Source organism: Pseudorca crassidens, chromosome 6 (genome assembly GCF_039906515.1).
Source record: "Pseudorca crassidens isolate mPseCra1 chromosome 6, mPseCra1.hap1, whole genome shotgun sequence".
Lineage (NCBI taxonomy): Eukaryota > Metazoa > Chordata > Mammalia > Artiodactyla > Delphinidae > Pseudorca > Pseudorca crassidens.
Window position 1 is genome coordinate 86,880,829 of NC_090301.1, and position 14,912 is coordinate 86,895,740.

Here is a 14,912-nt window from a genome sequence, read left to right on the forward strand (position 1 = left end):
TTCACAACTCCTTTTCATGACTTTGATCCTGCTGCCTCCCTCTTACAGGACTTTTGTGATTACTTTGGGCACACCCAGGTAATTTAGCATAATCTCTCTATCACAAGATCCTAAACTTAATCACGTCTGCAGAGTTCCTTTTATCATGTAAGGTAACATATTTACAGGTTCCAGAGATTAAGACAAGGACATCTTTGAGGGCAGTTATTCAGTTTACCCCACATGTCAAATTCATTTTAGGACAACTGCAGAGCTAACAAGTAGATATTTCTTAGGCCCATATACCGTATATCTACTTTTTCTGAATAATTATTTTCTGATACTTATGTTAGTATTCCTTTTTTATTATTCCTATTTAATTAAAAGTATTAAATTAATATTTATAACATGGCAAATGTTATGATCTATAAAAGAATATGAGTATGTTCTGCAGTTTACTTTGAATGAACTCACATTGAAATATATCTAGATAATGTGACAATTTGTAAAGCATGTAAATAATAATTAAAAAACACATGGGTCAAAGGAATCATCTGTAGTAAAATTTTTGAGCCAAATTACAATGTGTTGAAGGTACAATGTGGGTTTTTGTGTTTTTTTTTAAGAATAACAGAAGATACATTGGAGGTCTCCTTATTCAAATTAAAGATCTGCTCATCATACTAACTAGTATACCTTAGAATTTTCTCAAATATACATCAGTTTAAGTCCTCTCAAGTATGGTGTTTGAGACATAGAACTATTAGGAATAACTATAGTAGTAGTTTTAACCAGCTATATTTCATTGTAGTAAAATTGTGTAATTGACAAGGTTGTATTTTGTAAGATAATTAATTATTTCATGGCATTTCCTTATAGCACTGATGTCAAGATCTGAGATCTAGAGTTGGAAAGACCTGTGTTGAAAACTCTTTAAGGTAAGTCTCATTACCTCTCATGAGGTAATGGAATATGGGTTTGTGCTCCCAGTTCTTGACACCGAGTTTCTAAAACCCTTGTGATTTCTTAAGTAATAAAAACACTAGGAACACATCTTGTTCTATTGAGGCGACTCTGAGTGGGCTCCTGGTTGGTTCTTGGATGGGGATTAGTCACCAGAAAGACATGATTAGATGCTTGGTACTTTCAGCTCTGCCCCCATCCTCCAAAGAAAGGAGTGGAGTTAATAGTTGATTATGCTTACGTGAAGAAGCCTCCATAAAATTCCAAGAGTAGGGGGTTCTGGGAACTTCCAGGTTGATGAACACATTCATGTGCAGGGTGACACATCCCAACTTCACAGGGACATAATCTCCCAGGCTTGGGACCTTCCCAGCCTATGTATTACTTCATCTGGCTGTTCATCTGTATTCTTTTATCATATTCTTCAATAAACTGGTAAATGTAAATAAGTGTTTCTCTGAGCTCTGTGAGCTGCTCTAGCAAATTAATAGAACCCGAGGAGGGAATTGTGAAAACCTCCGTTTTGTAGCCAAGTCAGACAGAAGTTGTGGGTACTCTGGGGACCTACTACTTTCAGTTGGTATCTAAAGTGTCGTGGGAACATTCTTGTGGGACTGAGCTCTTAACCTGTGGTGTCTGACCCATTTCCAGAACTGAGTTAAATTGTAGGATACCCAGTTGGTGTCATGAATTGCTTTGATGTGGGGAAAAAAAACCCCATTGGTGACATATCATTGTATTAAGTGTGATTTAAAAAATAACATAGTGCCGCTCTCAATGCACAGGTATGATCATGAATTTAAACTATAAAGAAGAGGAAATGACTGGATTTTTTGGAGACTCTCAGCAGTCGGCCAGCCAGTCTGCCATGTGACATTTTCTAGGGACATCTAGGCTTCAGAATCTACCTGCTTTCAAACTTTAGACTATGGTGAAAGTAACATGTAACTGAGACTTGATAAACCTTATCTACCATCAACTTAGAAAAGGAAGGAGAACAAGGGTGTGGGCTCCATATCCCAAAGGTATTTATTCAGTAAGATGTACTGAGCAGGAAGGAACAAATAGCAAATGAGGAACTATGCTATGAACTTGGATTTGGCTGTGGTTGACTGCCTTTCACACACATCTTCCTGAGGGTTGAAGCACAAGGAAGCAGTCTTATCAAATTCAGTTGAATTTCCATATATCCTAGAACAATTCTTTATCTTCTTTGCTGCTTCAAAAGCTCTAGCAAAGAAAAAGCTAAACAAAGCTTCTTTTGCCAACTAAGTTCATCCCATATTAAAATGTAGTTAAAACAGCTGCTACTGAGGATTTTGTTTACTAAAATTTTCAGATCTTTTAAAAAAAAAAAAAGGCAAAAAAAAAAGGAAGCTTGGGAAGAAGCAGATTTTACAGTAGATTTTTCTCCAGAGAATGCAAGGTATATTAGAATAAATTAGTAATTTTTATATTTTAGGAATGAGCATCAAGAAAGGTCTATGTTAATTTAACTTGTGGAACAACAACAAAATATGCTTACTATATTGCTCTGGTTCATAATCACAAGACACAGATTTTTTTTTTTTTTGCATTTTTGCTCTGCATTTAATCTTTACAATGGATGTATATTGAAATCAATAATGTTTCCAAACAGCAGTCAGCCAATTAGCAATTGTGGCATAATTGCCATTGCCTGTGTATGGGCAACCATCAAAATGCCAGATCAAAACTCACAGAAAGGATAGCAGTGGCCTGTAGAAAGGCCCAGGGATAATTCTGGAGTATTCTTTTAAACTCTTAGACACCATCAGTAAAGACATTGAATTAGATGGTACTTAGCAAAATTTCTGAAATGGTATTTAAAAGTAAGCTAGGTCTTCATAACCTCAAAGTTGTCTTAGGGCTTATTACTAAAAGGTTTTAATTCTCTTGTGTAAGATTTTAAGAAATGCTGTATCACCAATGTTCTTGACGATATTAATGACTGAATTAAAAAATTTCTAGAAAACTTTTGTCTGAATGTATAAAATTTTCAGGAACAACTCAACCAATTTACTCCGATTATACTTTGCTTATATGCATGTATAAGATTGATAAAAGATAAAACCCTATGTCTAATTAAGCCTAGAAGAGTTCTTTCAATATAAAAGTATAGAATATGAATCTAAGTCACAATAAGCACTGAATTATAGTCCAATTGGAAGCATCTTTTTTAGAGGTAACAGTGCATCTTAGAAGCAATGGTAACTTAAAGTCAATGAAATACAGTATATGCTTTAAAGTGATGGCTTTTTATCAGAAGATCAAGTTATCTTTAGAAAATGTGATATCCCAGGAAAAGCACTGGGTGGTGATCAAGAGGTCTAGCTGTGACACTAATTTGCTGGGAGACATTAAGTAGCAATGAAATTTTGCTTTATTTTACTGGTCACTTATGCAAAAATGGAAACAATTCGTTAGGAAGTAAATTATCTGGCAGAAGTAATTGTGCAAATTCACTTAGTGTTCCAAACATTTTCATGGCTCCTTACATACAAAACAATAATCCACATGGCACATAATGTTACAGCAGTCCTTTTACCGAAGATATGACAGTGCATTTCAAAATAGCAACTTTAGAATTAAGTATCTATAAACGCTCAAATATAGCATCAACTCTTAAGTCAGTGAAGCTATCTCTTCAGGGACCAGAGATAATATGATCCTTTTGGAAAATCTACAGAAAAAAAATCTGTCCATTTGTTTCTGTGATGATAAGAAAAATAAAAACTATTAAAATCAAATAGAAATGTGAATCCTGCCATTTCCTTGTCTACCACACATGAAGTAGAATCCTAGACACTCTTTGTTACCTGCTTCTGCCTTACTGTAGTTATAGCATGTATTATATTTGCATTTTATATTATTTCTTTATTAATTATGGTCCTTCTCTCTCTCAAGAACATAATGAGAGCAAAAGATTGGTCAGGACCTTTGTCTCCTAGGGAGTGTCTGATATATAAGGCATTTTCAATAAAAAACTGTGTGTAATGGTTTGATAAATTAGGTATTTGGGAAAATCTTTAAGCAAAAATATTGCTTTAAGCACTATGTAAATGCAATATGTTGTGAGAATGAGACAAAGGACAGCATGGACCTTACCCTATATTTTCAAAGGCACATATGTATAGGGTATATTTATTTGCTTGGGGGCAAGTCCACTTATCTGTGATGCCCAGCAGAGATGTTTTCAATCGAAAAGATAAGGCAAGGGTTAAGAAAATCAAACTTGATCTTTCTTCTATTCTCTGGCTTCTCTTGTTTTCCATTCCATTCTGACATAGTTTAAGAGAAATTTTAATGTCATATATTCTATGACATGGAACAATTTAGTGATGGCTTTAAGAAGAATTTTGAGAGTAATTTTTATATCATAGTTACTGAAACTTAAATTACTCTTTTCTTTTAAATTGCTATGGTTATGTATTTGTTATAAACTCTCAAAAAGAGCTTTTTACTGCTTTGTAGTTCTCTCTTGCTTAAATCTGGAATATATGTTTTAGCTATCAGTGAAATTACTAATCTATTTTCTAAACAATTTAATTTGAACAAGTTGCTGTTTCACCTTTTTCTTTAGATTTAGATCTTTGATCATCTATATATAAATAATTATTAATAATTTTATATATCTTTGTGTTTGTAGTACATGTTTGACCTTAAGCTAAACAATTTTGCAAAAAGCAGGTAATGAATAAATAATGTGTACATATGGACATTTAGAGAAAATTAATCTTTGAAGCTTTTTTTGTTTTTTCTTTTGTTTGCAATAAATGGTACTTCGCTTCTAGATATGTATCTAATCACAATTATATAATTGCTCAAATTTGTAAATTGTCAGACAACCATTTTTCATGTTTTCTCTCCTGATTATGCAAACTAATAAAGAGGGAACATTAAAGAAGGTCTCTGTCAGTTAATCTTCAGAATTTTTAAAATGTAACCTCATCTCCAGGTCTCAGATTACTTCCACTGAGGTAAACATTAATACACTAAGCATATTCTACAAGGATTTAACAAAAGTTGAATGCTCTCCTTCCTGTCTCTCATCAAAAGTCTAAACTATTCAGGCCATAAAAATAGTACTAACAACAACTAACATTTTTACGTCCTAACTACTTGTCACTAAGCACTAACACAACTGTGTATAACTAAAGCACGCAGTACTGTATACATATTCCTTCATTTAATCTGAAAACAACCCTATGAGGTAGATAATATCTTAGAGTCTAGGTAAAGCAGTATGAAGAGGTATATTGAAAAAAACCTACAGATTTCCTCCTGTGTGTTTCTCCTTTACTTTTTTTTCTTTCAGTTTTATTGAGATATAATTGACATACACTACTTTGCTTATACACAGAACACTATTACTGACACTTCTGGTCACACTATTACTGACACTTCTGGTCACCAAATACAATGATATGTTAACCAGAATTTCTATTATTAATTTACAGTGAGAATTAGAGCAGTCATATATTAAGGGATATTGAACTCAGTTTTAATATGTTCAACACCCAATCAAACACCCAAATCTTTTCCTGCTTTAGTGTTATCCATTTCAGTTGTCAGTGGATCCTTATAACGTAAAACAAAAACCTTGAACTCATTTTTGACTTCCGTGTTTCTCTAAACCTTCACAATCATCCTACAGCAAATCCTGTGGACTCTACATTAAAAACACATTAGAACATTTCATACCATCCCCTTGTTATCACACTTGTCCAAACCACCATGTTCTCTTGCCTGGATTACTGTAGTAACTTATTGAAGAGTCTTATTTCCACCTTGCTCTTTTTTAGTGTATTCTCAGCACAACCCCCAAAGAGATCCTAATAAAATCTCCTCCGCTTAAAACCCACCAACTTCTTCTCATCTAACTCAGAGTAAGATTCAAAATCTTCAGAATAACTTACAACAATCTAATGATTCTTGTGCCCAGCTTTCATTCCCAACTACTCCCTCCTCAAATTTTGTGTCCTCCTTTTTGTTTTATTTTTTCCATATCATTTACTCCTACCTAACATCTTTATATATTGCACTACAATATAAGCTCCACAGGGCAAGAATCATGGCCAGTTTTGTTCAGTTATAGTCCCACAATGCAGAACAGTGACTTTTGCATGGTAAGCATACAGTACTTGCTGAACAAATGAATTTATTTTGTTAAGCTTAGCATATTCTTTCCTTGATAGATGTCAAAACTATAAGATGCTAGATGAACATACACTTCAAAGGGATAACAATTATTTGCATGTTCCATGTTATGATTATCTGAGGCATCCATTTCCATGAAGATACAATATATATGACATTTAGAGTTCAGATTGAGTGTGTGATTCAAGCTTCCACTTCCCGGAAATTACCTTGATCTTATTTAATATTGTATTTATTTTAAAAAATTAATAACACAAGTAATGTATTATTGCATTGGTTTTAGAAAATAATAAGAGTGTTACATTTAATGCTTAAGTCCTTTCTGATCACCATGCTCCTTTCTCCTCATCCTTGTCAGAATGCAATATGTATCTTTCTAGTAGAAACTAAAAATACTGTTTATATATCAAAATACGTGGATAGAAAGTATATAAAAAATTTAATGCAGATTTTTATTTTTATAAAAATAATACCATAGTGTACATATTTTGTAGCTTGCTTTTTTTTCACTCAAATATGTTTTCAGTCTGTCTATGCTAACTCATATACTTGATTCCTTATAGATGCTATATATTATTCCATCAAAAGAACAAACTAGATTTAACTGTTTTTAAACTGTGGTTGTTTTAGTTTTTAATTTTGGTAAGCAGGGCTTCATTAAGCACCTTAGAATGTCTCCATTTGCATATGTGAATTTGCTTTTTCTATCTTAGGTACTTAATATGAGAATTGCTGAATAACAGCATATGTGCATTTTTAGTGTTAACGTATATTGTCAAATTCTTCATCAAATTTGCTCTACTGCTTTATTCTCCCATCAAGAATGAAAGAAAACACTATTTCCTCACAACCTGCCAAGGCATTGTTAGCATATTAATATTATTTTTTCATATTTTCTGATCTGATGAATGATAAAGTAATACATGACTTCTATAAATTTAAATGCCTATGATTACTACTGATAGTCAATTTTCATATATGTATAGGTCATTTGAGTTTCTGCTTTTAAATACTGCTTATTCATATGTTTTGTTAATTTTTCATTTTACTTTTATTCTCATATTTTATCAATTATTCATATAGGTAATAAGTTACATCACTTACAGTATATCTTTTAAGATTATTTTTCCTACTTTTTTATCAAAGCATAAGTTTTGCTGTCATATTTATCAGTCTTTTCTTTTGACACATGCATGTGTGATAAAATCCATTTTATAATGAAATAAGTGATGACAAAAAAATCAAAATAATGATAAAGCCAAGTAGAAGCACACAGGTGTGAAATGTTCCCGTTACTATATTATTGACGGGCTCAGGGGTGGTTTTTTAATGTGTGTGTGGTTTTTTGTATGTATTAAATATTACATAGTATTTAAGAAAGCAACTCACTGTCTTCACATTCTTTTTCCATTTCAGTTTTTCAAGCACCGTTTAATTCTCACTGTTTTCTTTGTGCACCTTGATGCCATCATTAAGATAATGTCCATGCCTTGTTTTATTTTTCTCCCTGTCTCTGCCATGAGAACATTCTTCTCTCTCTGTTGCCTTCTGCATGAAACTGGTCTCAGTACGGTTTTACTTACCTCTATTATTCCCAGAACAAATTTTTTTTTTTTTTTTTTTTTTTTTTGCTGCGGTACGCAGGCCTCTCACTGTTGTGGCCTCTCCCGTTGCGGAGCACAGGCTCCGGACGCGCAGGCTCAGCGGCCATGGCTCACGGAGCGGGGCACGAACCCGCGTCCCCTGCATTGGCAGGCGGACTCTCAGCCACTGCACCACCAGTGAAGCCCCCCCAGAACACATATTTTTTTGTCTTACTTCCTATGATTCATTTAGCAGTTGACAGTTGAGAGAGAAAACAGAAGCAAAGGTAGTGAACTGCAGTGAAAAGATTTTGAACAGAAATCAAGTAAGTTATTTTGTGCCTTATGAGTATTTAACACAGGAGAAAAGATCAATTCTTCCTACCCTTAGAAGGCTTGCATTTCCATCAATATAAAATTAGTCCTGTCTCTCCCATTTCTGTTTTATCAGCATATTAACTGCCTGAGAACTGTATGTATGACTTCTGCTCTGCCTTGGGTCACTTAAGTCTGTTTCTTTAAAGCAAATGTTCTCAGATAGTAATCTCTTGAAGGACAAAGGGTATGTCTTGTAGTTTTCTTTGTTCAGTGCCTGTGACAGCATTATGGTCGTGAGGATTTTCTTTAATTTCTACTTTGTCAGGGTAAATGGTGGTTATTAAGTCACCAGAATTTTCTCCTCTCCTTCTACTGTCATGTACTCAAATATCAAGACCTCTATTCATACTTCTACTGGAAAATATTCTGAATTCTGAACAAGTCATGCTTTTAAATCTCATTGCTGTCTTTATGAATTTAATACTAACATAGCATGTAAGGATGTCAGAGAAAAGACTTCATGAATGTCAAGTAGCTTTATCCAGTATTTATGAACTGTATTGTGTTAGGATTCCCATGGAGTTATTTAGCCATCAAACTGCCCTAAAAAGAATATTTATACTAGTTTAAAATCCCAAAGTCAATATAGGAGAAATTCAAATACTCTACTTTTTATGAGGAGCCATATAAATAAAGTTATTTTCTGTGTCTTTTTCATCCATATGAAAAAAAATTAAAAGCACGTTTCTTGTGTGTTCCAACTTATGACTTACTTAAATACCCGAAACAAAATTTTTATATTTAATAGAAGCAACTTCTATTAATAGAAACAGCCTAATTCTTAGGTGGAGAGAAACCTATGAATAATCAATTTCCAAAAATGGAACAATAGATAAGAATGATCCTAGGAAATGTATGAAGGAAGTTAATCGTTTCTTCTATATTCCATATTTTATTTTTCTATTTTAAAGAAATTTCTCCTTTAACACTCATTCCCCACCCCACGCAATGGGTCGTGAAAATGAAGACGTTTTATTTTATGACCTAAGCAATCTACCTAGAGCTAATTTCATCAGTGCTACAGACAACAGCATAGAACAGTGGTCCTCAAAGTTTAGTATGCATCAAGATCACATGAAAGGCTTGTAAAGACACAGATTTCTAATCCTCACCCCAGAGCTTCTTCTAATTTAATAAATCTAGGCCTGGGTCTGAGAATTTGCATCTTTAACACATTCACAGGTGATGCTGCTGTTACTGGTCCAGGGATCACACTGGTAATCATTGATGTAGAGAAGTTCCAAGCTTGGGCAAGGATAATAAGATTCCCTTTAGTTAGAATTTAGAATTGGGAAATGTTACCAGTTATCTTTGTGTAAAATCTGTGAGTTTGGGGCTGAAATGGCCAGGTTGAGTCATGTGCAATTAGAGAAAGTTATTTTGCAGAGAAAGGAATAAATCAGATATTCAGCAAGCAAAGAGCAAAGCAGAAACAAAAAATATAGCATCAGTAAAAAGAGGAATGGAAAAATCAGCTCAGAAATTTTCTAATTTTTAGTTCTAAATACTTGATTGTCTGGTTGCAGTTTTTACTTTTGGGTTCTGAAAGATGCCCTTTGTAACTTTATAACAAAGGCCAACTTTTTTTAATCATCAGGTATTCTGCAAGGCTTAGGAACTCATTTAACAAAATTATTGCTGAATGAAACAGAAGAACATTCATATTTTTGGACTAACCTTATAAACTAATTTATTATATATGTACAATAACATAAACATAAGCTCTGCTAGTGTTTACTGCAACTCTGGCAGAAGACCAGAGGTCTTCTCTGATTAACCTGCCTAAAACAGCTAGTGGCAGTATAAAGATTTATGTGTTTATGTGTTTATATTTTGGAGTCTGTCTTCACCTCTAGAATGAGAACAGAGAACTTCATTTGGTTTGCTGCTGTATTCCCCATAACTGAAACAGTGATGAATGAATGAATGAATGAAGGATAACATTTTAGTTTAAGCAGGGTACAATATCTTTTTTTGAGAAATATTATTTCTTAAAAGTGTTGACTATGCCTGTTAATTGCTTTCAGTGTTATGCAGTTCCTGAAATATTAATCACATTTTCATTTTCTCAGGGTTCTAAGTGAAATAACTAGATGTTATGTAGCAGGTTACAACAGATCAGAATGGCCAGGTCAGAGTTACACAGATATTGATTGCAGAGATTATCTATGTCAGCAATTACATCAACAAGATAGGAAAAAATATGGTACAAATCTATGGCATTAGTAGCTTTGTACACATAATCAACCGATTGCAGAAATCTCAATGGCAAATGACATGCTCATGGGACTGTGTTTGGCAACTCACTCAGTTTCATGCTGCAGGTCCCACATGTGTGTTGGGTTGGTTCTGTTCCATGCATGTTTATGCTGAGTTCCTAGGCTAGAGGGGCAGAAGCCAAGTGGTTGTGATTTTCTTCTGGCAACTGTCAGAAGTTCCCCAAGGGAACTGGCAGAAATATGTGGCTGCTCCATAAGGGCTAATAAGCTCATTACTTTATTGCTGCTACTCATGTCACATCCCGTGGGTCAGAAGAAATCACATGGCCATACAAAACTTCTGTGGAGCAGAGAAATATACTCCCTATGAGGAGGTTAGAGAGAAATGAAGTTTTGTTGAAAAATACTCCGATCTACTTCAAGTACTTTCGGCAAAAAAATGAGTTACTAAAATGACTAATAAACACAAGGCAAACGTTCCCCTTGGTTAGTTCATAGACTAAACCAGAGCTGTAACTGAGATTCTTCTGTGAAGTGTTGTTCAGTGGTACGTCTCCCATTCCCACTTGCAATGAAGGATTTAACATATATAGGGCTGTATCAGTCAGGGTTGAGTTAGGAAATACAGATCAACTCTAGTAATTTAAAGGAAATTTAATCTGGAGAATTGGTTGTGCAAGTGTTGGAAGGGTATGAAGAGTAAAAAGGAAAAAAGGTAGTGTTATGTAGAGAAAGAAAAAGAAAAAAAGATGTGATATATAAAGATCAAAAGCTGCAGAAGTCCTTGTGCTGGAGTCTATGAGCTTATGCTGCTGGTAAGCTGTTGGAAACCATTGTAGTTGCTGCTTTATCCACCAGAGAAGTTCAGCTCAACCAAGACTGACTCTGAAAAGGTAACTGCCTTTTTCAGGTTGCTTAAGCCCAATATCATATCCGCTTGCTGCATCTCTAGCAATATTCAACAACTACCGAATTGTGGGAGCAAGAAGCTGGAAGCTTCTTTCTTCCTCCCACTCTCTGACTGCCTGTTTGACCTCCTAATGATAAGAAATCATCAGAAATTCAGCTGTCAAAAGGGCTTTGGGAAATAAAATGTTCTGGCTCCAAGACTCCTGAACTATATAGCAGAGCCAGGAAAGGTGGAGTTTGGAATGCAAAAAGCAAATAGACAAATGATCTACACAAAGGACTGTTCTCTTTTGGCTAGAGGAAGACTAAGGGATTTTTCAGGAGTACTCAAGGCAAGAGAAGTGACAAAGTATGAAAATGATAGCATCTGTTGCCCTACCAGCCAGTTGGACAGGGTCTGAGCTTTGGTTAAAAAAAAAAAAAAAAAAAAAAAAGCCGATTCAAGAGTTGAGTGAATCAATAAATTCTGTTTTGTTTATTCCAAAAAAAAAAAAGAGTTGAGAGAATTCAGTTTATGAGCTGTGCTATGAGATCCCAGGAATGATCCTTGGTGTTTCAAGGTCAGCATGATACTCTGCATGAAATACAGTACTTGCAAATATTTCAAGGACTGGCAATGTGTCTCAGGACAGATGTGTCCAATGCCTAGAAAAGAACGTCAAGGTAGAAAAATTATACTAGAAAAGTCATGACACATGAGATACTACCCCCTTTCATATTCTCTACAAAAACAGATCAGAAGAACAGGGATTTTATGAGATAAATTTCTATTTAAACTGATGAATATTTAAAGCCAATGGAGATTAATATTTAATGTGATATAGTGTTTCTATAGCCTAATGAAATCTGAGACAGTTTACAAAACTATAGACCTTAATAGATGGAATGATACTAGTCCATCTAATCTAAACTTTACATATTATGACCCACCAAAGGAAATATATGTTATGATGGATTACATATGCAGACACACACATGCAAGTTAAAAAAAGTTTCATGAAACAACACTTACCCACACTATGGGATGCACTTTGATATTTTCTATTTCATCTACTCTGTACTACTTAATTTTATAAAGAATGCTGGTTGTGACCCATTTAATTCATTTCATGCCCACTAAAGGAGGTGAAATAGTCCCTTTTAAGTTTAAAAAACACTGAAGTCTCACTTTATAGTTAAGAAAACTGAGACTCAGTTTGATAAATAACTCTACCAATTTCCTAATGTTCCTTATGAACATAGTTGTGTCATATTGTTTTCAGTCGTAAGGTCCTTAAGAAGTGAGGCAATAATTGAGTTGTATTCAACAGCACAAAATTTTTCTTTTCTGTTCTTAGTAAATGTTTCACAATGATTACAACTATGTATTTGAACCATGATGCTTCATAGGTTTATCTTATCTCCCCAATGAACTTGTTAGCCCTTTAAGGACAGAACCATCTCTGGTAATTCCCCTTACCTCCTGCAGTAATAACATGATTCTAAGCAGAGAATTCTAGGGCTCAGTAAAAGTATATTTAATTGAATAACAGAAAAAGAATTATAAAGAGTTTTAAAATTCATATGCCTCTGAGTGGTAACTGACAGGATTGTGTCATCCTTCTAAAAATAAAATAGAAATCGTAGGGTTTTCTCAACAACATGGAAAAACCAACATATCATTTCTCTGTTCAGTATCAACTGTTGGCACAATGACTCAAAATATTCTGGGTTTCAAGTCCATTAGTATTACCAAAAAAATTTTTATAGGTTTATAAGAACAGAATTTGGAATAGGCAAGCCTTCAGGCAGTATGGCCCGCTCACATTTTCTCAGGTTGGTAGAGTGCTGATATACCTTAACTGCTTAATAGTTATCCAAGATTCATGTTCTGCTAAAGTGTTTGGATTCCATGAAGAAAACAAATAGGTAGGCTGGTTTTATATGAAAAGGGAAGAAAACAATCTCCACAGAGGCTTTCAATTCTGTCTTTCTATCAAATAGAATTTTTATGGCTTTGTCATAAACCTTGAAAAGCTTAAATTTTAATAGAAATGCCGATGTAGTTTTAAATATAGCACCCCTGGTCTATGCTTGTATTACAGTGAAATTCAGTGTCTCTCACAGCAACCAAATATTGGAAATCTCAATGGTAGTGTTCCCGTCAATGTTTAGTTATTTGAAAATCTTTCTTTTGATAGGAAATGTATTTGTCACCATTTAGATTTGTCAAGTACTGAATGATGTAAAAATTGCTGTAACCGTTTTAGGCCTGTGTACTTAAAACTACTACTCATGCAAATGTAAGTTTTAAAGCTCATAAATTTGGTGAAATGTTTTTATTACCAATGAACTGTAATTTTTCATATGCTGTCAGCAAGATGTAGTACAAAGAATACTGCACTTTGAGAAAGAAAACACTATTGTTAGAAGTAAATTTTACATTCACTATTCTGTGAGATATTGGCAGATCTCTTCATCAATTTAGGTCTCAGTTTTCTGTCAGCGAAATAGGAACAATAATGACATTCTTAAATGGTTATTGTGAAAGTCATGTGAGACATAAGTGAGATGTGATTTTTAAACATAGAAAGTGGCTTAATAAATTATATATTTTTACATACATATTTTTTATTTTAAAATATAATCATAGTATATATAAATATTGCAATATACTGTAAAACTTTAGGAAACATAAAAATTAGAGAGATCACTAATTATATGAAAAAATCTATAAATTCTATAGATATTGCTATTCATTTTTTATGTAATCACTTTTCTTGTATGTATAAATTACATGTAACTTTTTTGTCATCAGCATAAATACCTTTGTAAACAAGTATATATATATATGTATATGTGTGTATATGTGTGTTTGTGGATGCATATATACATGTGTATGCACACACATACATATAATTATTTCTTTAATAAAATACATGAAGTGGATTCATTAAGTAATCTTAGTGAAAATATTTACAGTCAATTGCCCTGTATAACTTTGTGCTAACTTTTGCTCCCATAAGTAGTTAGATACAAGTTCTTGGTATTTATCCTTTAAAAAACTCCTTGGTAATTTGGTAGTTAAAAATAATATTGATCTTTCAATAAGTATGTATTTGATAACTAAGATAGTTAAATATTTAAAAATAATTATTAGGTATTACTTTAATGTTCTTTCTTCATTTTTCTGTCAGGGAATTTGTCTCTTTTTAAAATTAATTTGTATGCATTCTTCATTGTTTGCTGAGCCTCAGTTTTCTTATCTGGAACATGAGTAGAATAATAATTCATGAACTTTTTTATTGTGATGATTAAATGAGGTAATATAACCTAGAGTGTGGAGATAATTATTAATAGAATGTCAAAGTATTATAGCTAATAAGAGATAGAGATGTAAGTTTAATTATGTTCCACCTCCCATGCTCTTTTCAAAATAGACCTCTATAAACCAAATTATAACAACCATTAATATATATCATTTCAAAAAATTGATATAATTTTTCCATATTTCTTTTCTGGAATTGATGCAACCAATAAATATTTACTAATCTCCACATGGGTCTAGTCATCTGCCTAGGAGCTGAGACTTTAAGAGAACACATGTACTCTTATACTTTTAAAATACATACACATAACTCATGTCACTTTAATATTATCACAAATCTATTATTAAATATTCTTCTATGAGTAAATGTGTAAACAAATTGTGATACACCTATGC